The sequence below is a fragment of the Erpetoichthys calabaricus genome, chromosome 3 (assembly GCF_900747795.2).
Source record: "Erpetoichthys calabaricus chromosome 3, fErpCal1.3, whole genome shotgun sequence".
Taxonomy (NCBI): Eukaryota; Metazoa; Chordata; class Cladistia; order Polypteriformes; family Polypteridae; genus Erpetoichthys; species Erpetoichthys calabaricus.
The window spans coordinates 267,449,581-267,469,783 of NC_041396.2; the positions used below are offsets into that span (position 1 = coordinate 267,449,581).

Consider the following 20,203-nt stretch of genomic DNA (forward strand, 5'->3'; position numbering starts at 1 on the left):
TTATTAAAGATATTTATAAAAGCCTACCTATTCACTGTGTATATGAGAAGACTTACAAACCTCTATTATAAATTAAGGAATCTAATCCTCTAAAATAAAATCCCTGTGTGTGTCCATGTGTCTGTGTGTGTCTTCTGGTGAAGTGCGTATGCGTGGGGCACTCTTTAATAAAAGACATCATTGCTGGGGAGAGTGCTGATTGGGTACTCGCGGCCGCGCACATAAAATCCGTTGCTGGGGAGACACCACACATACAATAATCAGATGCACACCAGCACAGATTAAAATACTTGCTGGGGAACTGCACAGTACTTGCTGGAGAGACGCCACAGCCACGATTATCAGCTGCACGCCACACATTACATCAGTTCCTGGGGAGACTCTGTACTTGTGGAGAGACGCCACAGCAAGCTAAAATAAAGAGAGTCAGGATAGGAGATCTTCAAACAGACACAACACATCAATCAACAGCCACACAGGAGAGGATAAATGTAATCTTAATTATACTTACTGTATTGTCATATACATTTCTATTTTATTATTATTATTTTACTTTAGGCTTCTTCCAAAAATATTTTTGACAAAAAAAAAATAAGACAAGAAACAGAATGAGGTCAAGGTCCCTTGCCATTTAATATGGACTGTTCCTACTAATGTTTATGCACTGCTGTTCTAGCGCCCGTTATTATAACGGGCTTAATGTCTAGTCTAATATAATTGCCTACACTACTGAATGCATTTTAACAATGTTAAACGTTAAAGGAATATTCCATCTAAAAATATTTTTTGTTGTTTGTTACTTATCCCACGTTGCTTGTACTGATGGCTGAGAAAAAATGTATTTCTTGCTTTCATGCTGAAGGTAAAAAAAACGTATTTAATATAACTTTTATAATAACCAAAATTTAATGACGTAATAGAAGCTAGTGGTGACCAATGCCATACAATGGCAAATAAAGTTAAAAACGTACATGGAAAAAAAATAACATGTCACATAATTCACATGTCCGTTATCCATTTGTATGCACAAAACATGCAAAACGCTTGTATTTTTCCACTAAAATATCGTTAAGCAAATACATTCAGAAAAGTCGGCACACATCATAAAACAAGAAATGCATTCACATAATATAGATCCACCTCTCCCACTCATTCATTGGTAAAGAGCCCTGTCTTCCGTTCAGAAGGGAATGCCTTTCCTGTTTATGTTGTGCTCTGATTTTTCCTGAAGTTAACTTCTGGTAACTCCTATTTCAGTACTGCTATTGCTTAGTGTATTGCTTAATGGTTTGGTTTTGATGATCGATTTACAAGCTTTAACTTTTGCTACATTACAGATTTGTGCTCATCTCCTGGTTCTTGTTCTTTGCCCCTGTGACCTGCCAAACTTTCCATCTTCTGGCAGAACAGTGGCTTGTAGTGTACTGTAATTCAGTCAAAATGATGTGTACAGAAATTTTAAAACAATACAAGCCTGCAAAAAGGTTGTACTGAATTGTATTTCACACAGGGTTCCTAAAGCCGTTGAAGATCAGAAACCTCATTTTTCATGACAATATTTAGTTTGTGTATTGTGCCCACATGCTTTAATAGTTGCCTTATAGGGACATTACCAGCAAACAGCGAAGTAATATGCCAAGATGTCTGTTGGTCAATGACGTCGGCTTCTGTGGCTAAGGCTGGTAATGACTCATTCATTCCAGGCTTTTGATTATACTTAAGCTGCTGTTGAAGTGTTTTGCATTAATCTGGGATTGAACACCTACACTTGGGGACGGGATTTCCTCACAAACATCTGACGGTTGTCATGGACTGGCTCTCAAAGGACAAGAATTGGTCACCAAAAAAAAAAAAATTTAAGAAACCCTGATCTAAATACTTCTCAAGCTTAAGTTACTATATATTAATATAGTTGTACTTAATGCTTTTATATACCAGTACATTAGTACTGCCAGGTTGTGTGTATATTAATTTCTTAATTTTATGTTAATTTCATTTAAGATTTTATCATGTATTTTAATTTTACATACACATACAGCATCCATCCATCCATTTTCCAACCCGCTGAATCCGAACAAAGGGTCACGGGGGTCTGCTGGAGCCAATCCCAGCCAACACAGGGCACAAGGCAGGAACCAATCCTGGGCAGGGTGCCAACCCACCGCAGGACACACACAAACACACCCACACACCAAGTTAGAAACGCCAATCCACCTAACCTGCATGTCTTTGGACTGTGGGAGGAAACCGGAGCGCCTGGAGGAAACCCACGCAGACACGGGGAGAACATGCAAACTCCACGCAGGGAGGACCCGGGAAGTGAACCCAGGTCCCCAGGTGTCCCAACTGCGAGGCAGCAGCGCTACCCACTGCGCCACCGTGCCGCCCCACATACAGCATTTGTTTTCTTAATATAACATGACCCCAATGTAACATTTCCATGTTTACCATTTTCCACACTTTATAATTTTGAATGGGGAGTTGTGGTGATGACTGGTTTTTCAGAAGGAACCATAATTTTGGAAAAAAAGAAGGAATGGTTGTGCTGCCCTTACATTTTATTACATAGATATGTATGTCAGTAATTTACTAATTTTACAGTATATAGTATATTTACTATATTAAAACAGTGACACAAATTTTAGGAAATTACATGGGTGAAAGCTGATAATACAGCTATTCTACAGACAAAGGTGATATAATATAACAAACATCATGACATAAATATATTTGGTAGTCCACTGTTTAATACAACTTGTGCATGTGGAAAACGTAAGAACACCCCTAACCTCAAATACCACCAGGAACACGTGATTAGATAGAATCTTGATGGAAGCTGCCTTATTTAAACCTCAGACATTTCGTTTGGTTTTCTGTTTGTTGTTAAAGAATGTGTTCTAACCATGCCTAGCTCAAAAGAGCTCTCTGAGGCCTTCAGAAAAAGCTTATAGATGCCTATGAGTTTGGGACAGAATTTAAAAAATCTCCAGACAATTGGAACTCAACCATTCCAACGTCTGGAAGTTCATCATCAAGTGGAGAAATTTTCAAACAACTGCCCAATTGTCCAGGCCAGGCTACCACATCATGTTCAGCCGAGAGAAGAATGCAAGACGCTGAAAGAAGTCTCTAAGAACTCCAGAGGTAGTTCTTGCCACTCTGGATGTGTCTATTAAAGAGAGACTACCCAAGTTATTTGCTACCTAAATTAGATCTACATGGGAGGTGTGCTAGAAGGAAACCTTTAAGTCCAGAAAGAACATTTGTGCATTACTAAAGTTTGCCCATGAGCACCTAGACAAAGACCAGGGGCCTCATGTATAAACGGTGCGTACGTACAAAAATGTTACGTTTGAACGTTTCCACGCTCAAATCGTGATGTATAAAACCTTAATTTGGCGTAAAACCACGCACATTTCCACGGTAGCTCATACCCTGCCATACGCAAGTTCTCTGCTCGGTTTTGCAGACTGGCGGCATCCAGCGTCAAAGCAGTGCCACTGTTCCTGTGTGGTTACCCTTTCTTTCTTAGATCCACATTCCTGACGCGGCTTTATAAATACACTGAAACTAACTGCATATTGTTTATTAGTGTAATGCATCTGATTGTAATTAACCTGCAGCAATATAATGGTCCAGGGAATAGCCATAGTATTCCAAATACCATAACTGCTTTAGCGTTGTTACTCTCACTGTACCTTCTTTTTCTTCTTTCAGCTGCTCCCGTTAAGGGTTGTCACAGTGGATCATCTTTTTCTATATTACTCTCACTGCACCACTCGGAGTATTTATATCACTGTATCTGAGTTTGGAATCACAGCAGCAGCTGATCAGAAAGAGAATTATCGGGATACAGTATCAAGCACACACTATCTCATCCATGGCAAAACGCTTCAGAGCCTTTCCTGTACGGACCTCGCGGTTCAGAAAGTTTCATCCCAAGAACTTTAAATGCACTCAGTCAGTCCATCAAGTGCTCCTTGTAGAACTGTTTGTACTTATAAGTACAATTACCTCACTGTAAACTTGCACAACAGTTATAATATTGCACAACTTGCGCCACTTTATAAAGCACGTATTTACATATGATGACGATATCATTTTTAAGATGAAATGCAGCAAAATATGTTGATTATATTATACAGATAAAACTTTAACTTCATTTAAATAATCTATATTGTTAATAATCAAACATGTGAGGACACGGTGCCACAGCGCTGGCTAGTTCACGGATTATTCTATACCTCGTGCTTTATTCTTGCTGGGCTGGCGCGACACTGGTATGATAGATAGATAGGATAATTAAACACGTACTACGAAGATATTTCAATGTTCCTTAAACGTTTTGAAGAATCGTCGTTCTAAGCTTACAGATGGCTTAACGTCTATTACAGAGCTGATTGTGTGGCGATTGGGTATTTGGAGAAAGAAAAGTAAGGACAAGAATTGGAGATTAGTACGTTTGAAAGAGACAGTACTGCTGCAATAAATTATTTCATTGAAGGTCGCGCATGGAGCAGCAAGCATCTTGCGTGAGACATTAACAAGCACTGTGCCACTGTGTTCCCATGTTTAATAACATGCTTTCATTCCTATCATCATGAAAAAGATATCACGCATACATCTCAGTATTTTAATTATTCAGAGAGCTGTAATATCACGAATGTAATGGATTCTGTGTCCTGTCGGAGAAAGAGAAAGCCCGTTTAAGAAGCAGGTAGTGATTCACACACACACAGCACATAGAAGATCAAATACGGAACAAAGCATTTAACATGCTACTTTAGTTACGATGGGATTTGAGAAACTAGTAAATTAAACGATTTTAAGATGAAGTTTATGATGTTCTACTTTAATGGCAAAATAAACTATGTGATTAAAGTGGAAATTTCGAGATTAAAGTTGACATTTCGTGCTTTTTTCCCCACTGTGTGCCTATTTTTTTGTCTGTACCCTAATAAGCTTTCATATGACACTCAGACGGTGGGCTACGACTCGCCTTTTCACGGCGACTTTGATATGTGACAACTTCTTTTTTTATTTCGAGCACTGTGCGACTTTGTGAACTTGAGCTTTCGAGTTTCTCCGACACTGTCACTCGATCAGCTTCCTTTTGTTGATTATACCACTGTTTAAACCAACAAATAGTACGTTTTTCTTTCCCTCCACTTGGTATTCGCTGAAATTCTTCTATTTTCCTCTGTGCTTTTCCCATTGTCTTTTCACAGAAGGCTGAGCTTAAAGGCTATTAATATTGATTTGCCTATTCAGAGAGGCATAATTTTGGGAGGAGTTGGGGTGGGACAGCAGGCGCGTGCACGTGCGTTACTTTTCACGCTTATCGGGATTTATGTAGCGGAAGAACGTGGAAGTTGGCGAATGCACAGATTCCTGCATCTGGAATTTTTTGTGCGTAAGTACATTTCCGCTTTTGTGCTTACGTCATGTTATAGTGCGAATTCTATGCACAGCGTTATGCATGAGGCCCCAGGTGTTTTGGACGAACGTGTTCTGGACATATGAGGATATTACTTGGCTGCAGTACAAGAAGACATGTTTGGCAAACACCAAAGACAGAATTTAGCCGGAAGATCCTGATACCACTGTAAAACATGGTGGTGGACAGTTTATGGCTTAGGACTGCTTTCATGCATCAGGCCCTGGGGAGCTCACTATCAAAGAATCCACCATGAATTCTTCATTGTACCATAGGGTGCTTGAGCATACTATGGGACCATCTGTCAGAAGATTGAAGGCCTATTGACTTTGCTACATGAAAATTACCCTAAATACACCAAGGAATTCATCGAGGAATGGCTGTAAAAAATGTGGAGTGTTTTAAAATGGCCTATTCAAAGCTTGGATCTGAATTGTGTCGAAATGCTGTGGGGGATTTGATATTGGCAGTGCATACAAGGCAATCATCAGATATCTCACAGCTAAAAGAATTCTGCATGAATGAGGGGGAAAATCTTCTCTCAGTCGGTTTCAGAGACTGATATACAGTTTCAGATTACCCCCTCTTTTCTGGGGGTAATACCAGATATTAAAGCCAAGGGTGCACATACTTTTTCCATAGATGGAGAGCCATATCTGTTTAATAATTTCTAGCAAAGTCAATTTTTCATTGTTTTTTTCAATTAAACATAAAAATACTATTTAAATGAAGATCAAATCATGATATGTTCACATATGTTACAACATTTCATGGGACTACTATGTAGAGTAGATTATCTCCAGGTGTTTCTCTCCGTATTTCAAAGGTGTTTAGATTAGAGATACTGACAGCTGTGTATGCTTCATAATGGACTTGGTCCATGTAGGTAAATAAATTACAAATGTAATGATAAATTAACATTTAAATTGAAATTAATAATTGGTAAATTAGAGCAAAATACAGTAAAAACAAACAGCGAAGTTTGTTAAAGAAAAAAATGACACAAGAGTAGTATTTACTACACACTGAGGCCAAGACTGTCAATGCGTAAAGTTGGTTAAACATATTGAGAGTTCATGGGTAAATTTCGACAACAGACGCCAACGGGCCTTCTTTAGGCAGTAGGCTGTTATTGTGAGCAAAAGAATCTTTCAAGGAAGTACAAAATGAACATTCCCAAATGTGAATTGAATCAGTGAGCCATCTCTGCTGCGGTATTTTTTTTTTTTTTTGTACTGGGCCCATTGGTGATCGTCCAAAAAAATAAAATTCATAAATCCCTCTGCAGAACACTGTGTCTTTGTATAAACACTTGGCTCTCTAGGCAGTCCTGCTGACTCCTGAAGTGAACAAAGTGGGAGTAAATATTACAATATTTAAATAACCTTAAACAACCTTTTCTTCTCATTTCTAAGAGGATATTGACATTTAAGAACATTTATTCCTATCATTTGTAAGTCGAAGATCATTTTATTTCACAGTTTGACAGCATTCAAATTTGTTCCTGCACAATGTTTGGGACAAAGACATTTTTTTCCTTGATTTCTCCCTCTGCTGCACAGTTTAAAATTACAAACCATATAATTCAATCATGATTAAAGTGCACATTTCAAACTTCCATTTAAGGCTATTTGTGTACTTTTCAGTCACACCATGTAGAAATGACAACCCTTTTTCTTCATGGTTCTCACAATTCAGGGCACCTTAATGTTTGTGACATAGCAATGGCAGGTATATTAAAGCAGTCATATTTAGTATTTTGTTGCAGATCCCTTGCATGCATCCGCTTTGTTTGATGCTTTTTATCCATTTTGCACACTAAGGACCTCATTTCGACCTTCAGATGGCGCCTTGTCTGTTTGTTTGCCAATCATACAAAAAACTGTAGGTTGCCATTGGTCCTACTCAAAATAGGCTATATCATATCAGTATATTAACTATATTATATCATGTATATTTAAAGTAAAGGGTTGTTTTGAATCTTTATGAAGATTCAAATCCAAGAGCTGGCTGTTCGCCTGTGTGTAGCCCATTTAAGCAAAATGCCTCCTTCCATTTTTGAAATGTTATATTGATAGCACAGCTGACAGCTTTGCTCCTTTTGTTCACTTGTTTCCTTTTGATGAAGTTTTATGTTTGGGATTTGCATAATATGAAACTATTGATTTATTTCCCTGACACTTTTATCCAAGGGATTTTATAAGTAAATAATGCAGTTGCTTCTGTGATTTTCTATGGGTGGCGTTGAACAGATATATTTGTAAGCAAAGCTATGTACAAGCAAGTGGAGAGTAATATGCACTGTACCAAACCTCAATATTCTATGCATGCTGCTGTATAGTCATTTGAAAAACTAAGTACACCCCATGGAAACTTGATTTTTTTTAACATATTTGAACAGGCAAACAGTGCCTACAGGTAAAGGTGAAATACTTAAACTAGTGATACATAAAATTAACATGGTGTGTTCATTCTCATAATCTAAGTAAAAAAAAAATGCAGATTTATTACCTGAAAAAAGAAAGTCCACCGCTACATTTATGACCACTTCAACTCCATAAAATTACAGTAGAATCAGATGTTGCAGATTAGGTGCCAATGATTAGAACCTTCTTAGGGAGTGTGCAGGTGGACCCTGTCTTATTTAAACTGCACATATCTGGTGTCTGATGTTCTCTTTGTTATCGATGTGTGTGGTGTCATCATGCCAAGATCAAAATAACTCCATAAGGCACTCAGGATGAAGGTTGTGGATACCTTTAAGTCTGGCAAGGGATTCAAAAAGATTGACAAATGATTTGAAATCAAATCATTCCTTTGTAAGGAAAATCATGGCATATGTTTCAAATGACTGCTAACTTGTCCAGGACTGGCTGGCCCAGCAAATTTAGCCCAAAAGCTCACAGTTTGATACTAAAAGGAGTCTCTAAGGACCCCAATATTTTATTGTGGGATCTTCAGGTAACTGTTAGAACACTTGGTGTCAAATTGCAAGCATGTGCAATTAGAAGAAAAGCCTTTGCAGTCCAAAACGAACATTAGATAAAGACTACAGTTTGCCATTAAGCATCTAGGCAAAGACCAGGCTTTCTGGAATAATGTGGCAGATCTGGACAGAAAATTAAAGATAGAGTTGTCTGGCCACGGTAGCAGTAGACATTTTGGTACATACCAAAGACTACAGTTCAGGAGAAGAACCTCATAACAACTGTAATGCATGTTGGTGAATATGTTATGGTTTAGATATGTTATGGTGGATATGTTTTAGAATTCATAGTTGACTTGATTTGTGCAAGATGCCCGTTCATTGAGTCAACTATGACCTCTGCATTATAGCAAAGCATGCTTGACAAGAATTTGAGGCCATCTGTCCCATTGTTGAAGTTGAATCAGAAAAGGACTTTTCAGCATGGTAAGGATCTAAAGCACACTAGCAAATCTGCCAAGAAGCTCAAAAAGAAGAAATGGAGGGTTATGTACTGGCTTGGTCAAAGCCCAGATTTGAGTCCCATTGAAATGTTGTGGAGGGATTTGAAAGGCCAGTACATGCAAGAAAACCCATAATCATCGTGTACCTGAAGAAATTTGGCGTGGAGGTGTGGTTAAAAATTTCACTGTGTTCTTGATGTCAGAGACTGCTGGGCAGTTACATAAAGTGCCTACAAGAAGTCGTTTCTGCTGCAGGGAGCAAGACCAGCTTCTGAGGACAAAGGGGTACTTACTTTTTTCACCAATAGACCATTACATCTGTTGATATTTTTGTTGAATAAATGGCTGAAAAATGTTTTTCTTATGTTGTTATTCAAGTATATTAAAAATATCTGTAGGCACTTTTTTCATGAAGACTGACTGTTTGGCTGGTCAAAACAGTTAAAATCAAAAATTTCTCTAGGGTGTACTGGTACTTACTTTTTTATATAGCTGTAAGGTGAAAAGAAAGTTTTTAAATTGATGCAGGCATTATGTCCTAACATTGCACTGTAAACCATCGGGATACCAGTTAAACTAACTGACTCACTGTGATACAATTTATCAGACCTCCATTATGAAATTTGAAACCTTTATACTATGATTTTTAAGTCACTTCCAAGCAAAGCAATAGCTAAATACTTGCATTTGTACTGCATGTAAAAAGGAAGGGCTTGTTTGTTGTATTAAGTTATAGGCAAGTTTAGGAGATATTGCTGCCAGCCGTCTTTATTGCAATATTAAGGGCCTGTCCATCCACACTCATTTTAGCTGACCACACTCTGCAGATGGGAAACCTCATTTGTTTGAATGTTCAAGAAGCCAGCTCCCGTTGCATGCATTGTTCACATTGACCAGCAGGTATCTATCTCTATGCCTGTTTCTTCCTGCCTTTTCCAGATATGTGAAATAATACCCTTTAGATAATCACATGAAGAATAAAGTTACCCTGCCACCTACAAAAATAACGGTGGAGCTGATGAAGTGAATCTGATGATAAGAGAAGCCTTCTACATGTGGATACTCCTGTCTCTCCACCTTTGTCACTTTAAGCAAAATGAGAATGATTACTGGTAATATGTGGCAGATCAGTTTCATCCTCTTTCCATAATCTGCTTTAAACATGACACTGTCGGCCATAGAAACCACACAGTTCAGATTGCTCAGTGTTGTCCTCGGTTGAACAGCACGCCATAATTGTCACATTCTTTGCAAAACCTCCTTATGAGTTAATACTACAGCACAGTGGAAATTTTGCAATGATGGTTTAGGCTGTCTGCTGCCACCCTTGGCCAATGTGAAGCGGTGACCCTGCCTGCAGCCCTCTTCCCAGCATTGGCAGTAAGCTAACTGCTCTGTTAGCCCCCCCCCCCCCCTTATCTTGTGCGAGTGGGCGTCAGGCCTTATGGAGCCCTATAATTATAGCTTGCTCAGGAATGCTTCAGTGTTATTTATTCAAATCTCTCAGCTGGAGAAGTGTGTCAGCCTCGTGCAAGGGATTGAAATGGTAGCTTGCGACGTACTGAAAGCTCCATGCCAGCCTTTTTTTTTATTAATGCTGGTTACATAATGGCTCTTTGGGAACTGCTGTGTTTTAATCTATTGTTGTGCAAGCCTGAAATACTAAAGTTTAAAATATGGGAAAATATTGGAATTGCCTATCCTTGCCATACCACAGTCACCATACTGTCAGATGAGCATTTATATTCTTGGTTAGCAAATGCCTTGCTGCTCTCCAGTGAAGGCCACTTTTGCCCAATGCCTTTCTAATTGTAGGGTCTAAACACTGAACTTTTCTGAGTCAAGATACGGCTGCAGTTCTTGTAATGTTGTTAGGATGAATTTATTTTAAGGGCACAGAGTACTTTTGGCAGGCCAGCCACTCCTGGGAAGATTCGTTACTGTCCCAAGTGTCTTACATTTGTAGGCTATGACTTTCTCTGTGGTTGCTGGAGTCCCAGAGCTTCCAAAATGGTTTTGTAGCCCTTTCCAGAGTTGATAAAGATATCAACAACCTTTTTTTTTTTTTTTTTTAAATTCAGGAATTTCCTTTAATCATTGTACTGTATGTGCTGGTTAAGTATTTGTGTTGGCAACTTGAATCTGTGATGGTAATGGTAACAGAAGTGAGGTGGATATTGAGCAGGAATAGGGCTGGCTGTAATCAAGCCAATAATCCTCTGACTTGAATTTTTCTTTTCATCAGGCAGATTTAAGGAGGATGTAATAACTTTCCCACAAAGTGCAAATTGGAAAACTTTGTTCATTCAATTAATGACAGAAGAGAAGCACCAGTGTTATTCACTCTGGTGCTCTTTAAACAATTTTTGTTTTTAGTTGAAGACCAGATTGACTATACCATGTAGGAAATTAGAAAAATGTGAAATTAGCTTTTATTGAATTATACGTGTTTAGTCGCTTAATGATGCTGACACTTTGCATTAGTTCAACTGAGCTAAAAATGTTGGTTTTCATTTGAACTTGACATCAGATGATTGTCGCTTCCTTGTACAATAGTTGGCCAGCATTGATGGATTTCATTGTCCTGGTAATACCCTTCCGTCATTGTAACGTCCTGGTAAAACTTTTTACTATTTTTATCACAGACTGCACCAAGATTAGCAGCTAAGAAGCCCAAGTGCGATTGTAGAAAATGAATCTTTAGTAACATGCTGTACTTCATGGTTTTGTATGCTTGAAGCATGTTGTCAACCAGGTGCAGGTAGTTTGGTGCTCTGTAGTTGGCAAGAGCCATTTTCACCAACCTCACTAGCAGATCATTGAACTGCATGTGATTGGTGATGTGTCTGATTTGTAGACCTTGCCATCAGTTATTCATGGAAACAACTGTCTCAAATATCGTAATCTTTTACCTTCCTTGTTCATCTCTTTAACAAAATTTTTCATCAGTCCAAGTGGAGGCAAAAATAACTTTGTTGGTTCGGCAAGTGGTTTATTTGCCATACTTTTCTGCTCTGGAACCAAATGCTTTTGGAATGGCTAGATCTTTTTCATGTAATGAGACTCTTTAGCACGGCTGTTCTAGTCACAAATGACACGATAGTACTTGGCATATCCAAGCTGCATTCCTAGTTGCAGTGCCACTACTTTTAGATCAGCATAGGTTTTCTAGTTGTAGTTGTTCTACTGTGTACTTATAATATAAGAGGAAATCACTGAAACTTACAGGAAAATTTAATAGTCATTTTTGGAATCGGCAGAACAAAATATGTTGAAAGTGCTCGGGCAGTGAAATCTTTGTTGTGTACAGTTACCTACATAAAACTATTTCCATTCAGGTTTTTACTATAAAGGTCAGGTGTAGATCCTGAATGTTTTTTTTTTTTTTCCTTATGTCATATGGAGTACTAAAAGCTCGAAAGAATGTGGTATTTAGATTGTCAAAGACAAAATTTAACCTGAAATGAAACATAAAGATAAAGTTGGAAAAACAAGCAGAAAGTACTGTGTAGTTCAGGGCCTCCATAAAGATGTGATCTGCATTTGCTGAATGCTTGGTATCGTGATTGGGTTATGTAGTTGACACATTATTCACTCACCATACAGGAATAAAAGGTTGTTGACAGGAGAACTTCTGTTAGTGAATAATTTAATATTTGATTGTGTTACACTATAGCTGTGTATTTCAGTCATAAGTTTAAATTTCCATTAAATTGATCAATGACATTGGTTTCAGGTTTTAAGTATTCAATTGAAGAATGAAATGCACATGGAGATTTATGAAACCTATTACTTTTGTACCATCCATCAAGGCAGTTAACTCCTTTTAAGCAGTACTGGGTACCTTGACAAATTCACACAGATTACAGAAAGATCTCTCTTCTCTTTATCAGTGAGCTGCCTGTGGCAAGCATCTACAAATCAATTACTGAAAATAATGTTGAAGTCATCCCTAGTATACTATATATCATTAATTACCAATTTCTTTCTTTACTGTTAACTTTATTTAAGCATGTCTTCTGGCTGTTTGCTTCCTTCTAGCATTTTATGTTGGATCTTGTGTGGCTGTTCAGATAAAGATCCCAGTGTTTCATCACCACATTATTTTACCAGCAGCAATGTCCAGGATGCTTGCAGTCAACAAAAGATAAACATTTTTCACTTAATTTTGACTGTTATCCATGTGTCCAAAAAAACTTTCCACAACATAATTTATTGCTCGAAAAAGTGTATCTGATACAATTGTATACTTCCTATCTCTAAAGGTAACATCATGTGGCTACATGCCAAATGCAAAGGAACTGGTGAAACTTAAACATTTTCAATAATTCATAACCAGTACAGGAGACTATAAACAAAAGATGCTTTCAAGTAAGGTTTTTGTCTTATTTTATATTAGAGCACCTTGTGACCTTGTTCAGGAATAAGTGGGTTGCAAAATTACATTTTATATTAGAACATTAGAACAACCTACTCAAGAGCAGGCCATTTATCCCAACAAAGCTCACCAGCCACATCCAATTAATTCTTCTAAAAGAACATCAAGTTGAGATTTGAAAGTCCCTAAAGACCTACTGTCTACAATACTACTTGGTAGCTTATTCCATGTATCTGTGGTTCTCTTTGTGAAGAAAATATTCCTGATGTTTATACAAAATTTACCCTTAACAAGTTTCCAACTGTTGCCTTAGTTCTTGTTGAACTCATTTTAAAATAATAGTCTCAATCCACTGTACTAATTCCCATCATAATTTTAAATACTTTAATCATGCCTTCTCTTAATCTTCTTTTGCTTAAACTAAAAGGACTCCGCTCTTTTAATCTTTCCTCATAACTCATCACCCACAATCCAGGAATCAGCCTAGTCGATCTTTTCTGGTCTTTTTCTAGCACTACTATGTCATTTTTGTAGCATGGAGACCAAAACTGCACACAATACTCCAGATGATGCCTCACTAGTAAGTTCTACAGCTTGAGCAGAACCTCCTTGGACTTGTACTCTACACGTCAGGGTGCTATTTAACCTAACATTCTGTTAGCCTTCTTAATGGCTTCTGAACACTGTCCAGAAGTTGATAGTGACAAGTCCACTATGACTCCTAAATCCTTCTCATAAGGTGTACTCTATTTTCAGACATTCCATTTTGTATTCAAACATAACATTTTTACTTTCTATTTGTTAATACTTTCTATTTACTTACACTAAATTTCATCTGCCAGAAATCTGCCCATGCCTGCATGCTGTTCAAGTTTCTCTGTAATGATTCCATGGATTCCAGATTATCTGCCAATCCACTTAGCCTGGTATCATCTGCAAATTTAACAAGCTTGTTATTTATATCCCATTCGAAATAAATAGCCTACTGTACAGTTATTTACTATAGAAACATTTATTTGGTAAAGTTGTGTTTGTAAGTATTTATAAATTCTTTTAAGAGAACAGCTATGGCAGTAGTAACAAATTTACAGTGATTCATCCATCCATCCATCCATTTTCCAACCCGCTGGATCCGAACACAGGGTCACGGGGGTCTGCTGGAGCCAATCCCAGCCAACACAGGGCACAAGGCAGGGAACCAATCCCGGGCAGGGTGCCAACCCACCACAGGACACACACAAACACACCCACACACCAAGCACACACTAGGGCCAATTTAGAATCACCAATCCACCTAACCTGCATGTCTTTGGACTGTGGGAGGAAACCGGAGCGCCCGGAGGAAACCCACGCAGACACGGGGAGAACATGCAAACTCCACGCAGGGTGGACCCGGGAAGCGAACCCAGGTCTCCTAACTGCGAGGCAGCAGCGCTACCACTGCGCCACCGTGCCGCCCACAGTGATTCATGTGTACAATAAAATAGCACAACATGACATAGCATTAACAAATCTGCTTAATCCAGTTCAGAGTAGCGGGTGTACTGGACGGGCCACCAGGCCATTATAAGGCCTAGTCATGCACGTACCATTATGAGACCAATTTATGAATTATGGTTACTGATTATCCTAGAAAACATGTGAGATGTGAGAAGAGAATGTGAGTACCTGAAATTTCCAATTTATACCAGAATTCCATAAAAGCCCAAAACCTAAAGGGGTGTAACTACAGGTTACTTACTTACTACAGGTAAGTAGTACCTGTAAAATTTGATCGATGAACAAAAGCCACACATTGAGCTCCAAGTATGTCTAATATTCAGATGTCTGCCATAAAATATTCTTATAGTTAGACAATTGAAATGAAGGTGACATTTACAAAACATGGTATTTGAGGAATACCATAGCTTCATTAAGAAACTGTATTTGTGTGTTACAGCTGTGCAGCAGACTGACCCAGCTAAGGAGGGTGTGGTCGATTGATCCAGGGCCATTCAGCTGACGCTGTGAGAGAAGCCACGGTGAGTACATTAAATAATTAGTGTGCACCTGTTTCGTGGATGAAATAGTATGAACTCATTTTTGTGAAGTACACCAGTACCAGTAGTTATCCTCTGTGAAGGGAGTGAAAATATTAAAATTTCAAAGATACTGTTAAACTTGAGTAACAGTGAATGCTGTTGTAAGGTGATAGTTTATAATTGCATATTAAGAAAAGTTAGTCGATTAAGAAAATGAGTTCCTCAGTTAAGATAAAAAGAGCACAAGTAATATTAATTGCATGACAATGATATTCCCATTTGCTTTTGAGCTGAATTTTACAGACATGGACAAATTTGTTGGTACCATTACAGCTCATTGAAAAAGTGCTGTATTCCTCCTAAAAATTGATTACATGAAAAGCAATTGTCCCACGTATACCTGCATACCAGTGATTTGTCATCGAGTAAAGCCAAGCAAGTGTGAAGAAAACAAGCATTGCTTACTCTACAAAGATTTTCTAAAATGGCCTAGACACATTTGTTAGTACCCCTAGAAAGATTTTTCAAACTAGCTGTTTTCTTTCATTGGTATCACACGTCTCCAATAGTGCAATCAGTCATTTAGCTGATTTAAATGGAGAAAAGTAGTCCTCCTGCTGTTTGGTATCATTGTGTGCCCCACAGTGAGAATGGACCACAGAAAGCCAAGGGGAGAGTTTCTGACCAGATAAGAAACAAAAATTATAGACAATCTTGTTAAAGGCAAAGTCTATAAGACACATTTCAAAGCAGCTTGATGTTCTTGTGACAACATTTGCAAATATTATTAAGAGGTTTAAGGTCCATGGGACTGTAGCCATCCTCACTAGATGCAGCCGCAAAAGGAAAATTCACCACAAATTGGACAGAAGGGTAGTGAAAATGGTAGACAAAATCCAAAAGACACTTACAAAGAGATACAAGCTGAACTCCAAGGTCAAGATCCAACAGTATCTGGTTGCACCATCCATCGCTTTTTGAGTGACAGTGGGCTCAATGGAAGAAGACCCTGGAGGATTCCACTGTTGAAAGAAAAACATAAAAAAGCCAGAAAACTAAAATACATTTTGACAAGACACAATGCATATGGGAGAATGTCCTTTGGACAGATAAGACAAAACTGGAGGTTTTTGGCAAGTCATATTAGCTCTGTGCCCACAGAGAAAATATGAAGCTTTCAAAGAAAAAAACCCATACCTACTGTGAAACATGGAGGAAGTTCAAATATGTTTTGGGGCTGCTTTGCTACGTCTGGCATGGGGTGCCTTAAGTCTGTGCAAGGAACAATGAAATCTAAAAGTTACCAAGACATTCTGGAGCAAAATGTACTGCCCAGTGTCAGGAAGGCTCTGTTTCAATCACAGGTCATGGATCCTCCAACAGGATAATGAGCCAAAAACACACAGCTAAAAACACCCAAGAATGGCCAAGAACAAATCATTGGACTATTTTGAAGTGGCCTTTAACGAGCCGTAATTTGAATCCTATCAAACTTCTACAGTATGGAAAGAACTGAAACCTGCAGTCAGGAGAAGGCACCCTGCAAACCTGATACAGCTGGAGCAGTTTGGGTAGAAAGAGTGGGCCAAACTACCTGTTGACAGTGCAGAAGTCTCATTGAGAGCTCCAGGAATTGCCTGTTTGCAGTGATTGCCTCTAAAGGTTGTGCAACATAAAATTGGGTTAAGGGTCCCATTATTTTTGTCAATGTCATTTTCATTTGTGTTGTTATTTGAAATTTTGTGTTGAATCAAAACTGTAAAACAGTCTGATTTTTGTTAAACACGGAATAAACCTGTAGGTGCAAATTACTTTTGTCAGTTTGAAATTATTTCAGAGACAATTGTGGTTTCTTCTTTTTTCATTGAGGGGTAGCAACAGATTTTCTATTGTTGGGAGGGGTTTTAAAATAAACAAAGTAAATACCACAAAATCTCAAAAACTTTTTGACTAATTTTATTGAAATTGGTGATTTTTTTTTTTCTCTATCTTTGTTGGTAACAAAGCTACAGAAAATGGAGTAGTATTGGGGCACGTGTCATTTTTTGCCTCAGCTGTGATCATGTGGAGAAATGGGGAGTGCAGTTCATGCAAATGAATGCTGGAAACAGAACAGTGCCACCTTACAAATTGGCTGGAATCGTGCAGAGAGATGAAGCTGACTGAAAATGAAAAAGGGCAGCTAACCTGCAAGTTGGTGAGCTACATGGAAAATAAGATATGAAATGAACAAAGAAAAGTTAGGTGAAACTCAAAGATGTGGTTAGCAAGTGGCCTCTTTGAGTACACACGGTACTTTCTATTGTGCCAGCTTTTTCTTACTCCTCACTATGCAATATAAAATACATAAAAATTCAAGCCTAATTGGATTGTTGAGTGCTCTTATATACATAAGCTTAAAATGACAGGTCGGGAGGGCAGCTTGTTGGTAAAATTGATGCAATATCTCAGAGAACAAAGGTATCCTCTTGGAGGCCAGACCTTGATCTGCCTCTATACTCCGGTTCATAAAGCAGAAACAGAAAACTGCTGGTACAGTGTACTGGCCCACTTCAAGCTCCATGTGCAACACAAGCTGGGAGCGATGGGATGCCTTGGTTAGTTGAGTTGCTAACACAGCTCAATAAAGGGGTCCACTGTGAACAGGACATAGAGGAGGCAGACATTGTACAAAGTTCACCTTATTTCTTTTCATCTATTCTTTCCCATGCATTGCTTAAAACAGTGAGTTCATTCCATTGGGCACATAAATGTGCAGCCTTTAAATGTCAATGCTGTATGTAATAAGTTACAGGAAACCATAATTCATTGTATGTTGCTTTTGATCCCAAATTCACCAAAACTTTGTAATTGTAAGTTTATAGATCAAAGCATTATGTTCAAATTTGACTGGAGCTACCATTTTGACAGGGTCTTCTGCAGGTTGAAATTATATTCATCCCCAGAATTCCAATTACTCCTACTAGGGCTGTCAGAACAAACAACACTATCTTATATATAATTCGCCAGACTCGCTCACTCACTCACTCACTCACGTCTGTCCGAAGCCGAATGCACAGTCGCCTTCTGTGCAGCTGCCCGAAAAACCTTACGAGGGCGACATTGCGGTAGGCAGCGGATTTATGGCCTCGAAAATTCAAAGCGAAAGGCGACTTCGATTAAAGCTCTAGAGGCCTGAAAGGCGATTTCGACTACAGCTTGAGGCCTAATTACACATTCTGATTCAATTCCGCATTCATTCAATACACCTATATCAGGTTTGTGGTGCTTATACTTATTACTATTCCACTCGTGCCCGTTTCATCTTACGTTGTCGAAACGGGCTCTTTGTCTAGTTCGAATATAATTTGAATCTATATAAAAAATTTATTTTTTTATAGGCAAACGCTGACATTCAATTTCAAAAGAACTGTTCTTTTTTTTTTTTAACCTTGCAGTAATTTTGGCATCGAGTTTCTCCAGGCATGCAATGCTGCATTACTTCTGTATTTTGCGCCTCATTTTCACAATTAATATTTTGATCACTTTTAATTGTTAGTTTATATTGTCTTGTATAAAAGGTTTTTCTACTGCAATGCACTGTTGTTGGTTAAAAAAAAAAACAACAACAGATTTTAAGCACTTGTCCAGCACCCAAAAATATTTTTTTTTACTTCTGATCTTGTTCCTTTTCACTCTTGGACCTTAGATCCCTGATTTGCCATTGTATTCAATTAAAACCCTTAAGCATTCATCGTAGCAAACAAAAGCTGATTTCCTTTCTTATTAAACATAATAGGGATTAACTGCCATATTTTCCTTTTATTATTATAACTGCTTTAAAATCAACACTTTAAAGAGCATTTTTAGTGTAAGCGGCACATAGCGGAGAAGAGGGTTAGAGGAGGGGCCAGGATGCAAGGGACTAAAGTAACAAGTACAGTACGTTTAACATGTTTAAGTAATCATGAGTGATTTTGTAAAGGGTTTTGACACATACTTGCACACAGGCATGTGAGGTGTGTCCTAGTTCCACTTTTCTCTTTGATCATGTCACTCTCCATACACAGAAAATGCCATGTTTGTGGTGGGCCACGTTTTCAAGTGAAAGCTGCGTCAGTACATGACTCACGAGTGCTGCATGCCTTGGAGATGTACTTCAAGCAAAACAGCAAAATAGTAATACTGTAATGCAGCATATAAAGGCACGTTAAGTACAGATGTATGTGTAGTAGTCCTTAGAATTTTTAACCTATGATCGAATATATTGGAATATTTGTTTATTTTTAATATGAGTTTTCACATCCTAATTCCTCCTACTGTAATTATTTGTTTGAATTCAGAACAATACAGTTTCCCCTCAAATTGTGTTTTTCAGTGACTATAATCAAAAGCCATATCACTAAAAGAAGCAATAATTTTTTTTTACTCCTGTGTAATTATATGTTGCAAGTGCTTGTCCAAGAGTAAGGAGCTCTGGTTGGGGGTTTGGTTTTTGGGGGAAGCAATAAATATTATATGCAGAAAAGCACTCTGCTATTTACATAGTACATCTGATACCTTCATTTAATCCTCAGCACTATAACTGAGGCCCAATTTCTTAGGAAACACACACACTCACACAGTGGCTTCTCCGTATTCACATGATCTGTATTTGCAGAAGGTTGTTGATGAGCTGAGTTCACTTACTCAGCTGTCAGGTGACTTCCAAACCAAGTGAATCCAAATGAAGAAGCCAGGCACAAGACAAAGAACAGAAATCTAGAGAAAATGTTAATTCTTCAGGTTAGTGGTATTGTAATCCAAATGAACAGTTTTTCCTACAGCTGTAAAAGTAATGTAGTAAAAGACACACAAAACAGTCATGATTCTCCTGGCTTTTTACAACTTCCTTTTTTAAATCTAGTGCTTTATCTTCTTTTCTTCTAGCAGCCCCAGAGTGAATGGTCAAAGCTGCCT

General features: G+C 38.2%; 1 protein-coding gene across 2 annotated transcripts in view; it reads left to right on the forward strand.

Moving 5' to 3' along the window:
* The window catches only part of LOC114648901 (polyamine-transporting ATPase 13A3-like), a 119,659-nt gene that overhangs the window by 15,340 nt on the left and 84,116 nt on the right, over positions 1 to 20,203 (forward strand). For both annotated transcript variants that reach the window (XM_028798220.2, XM_028798223.2), the window contains exon 2: positions 15,184 to 15,265. The gene's annotated coding sequence lies outside the window, so the exon portion shown is untranslated. The remainder of the gene's footprint in view (positions 1 to 15,183; positions 15,266 to 20,203) is intronic.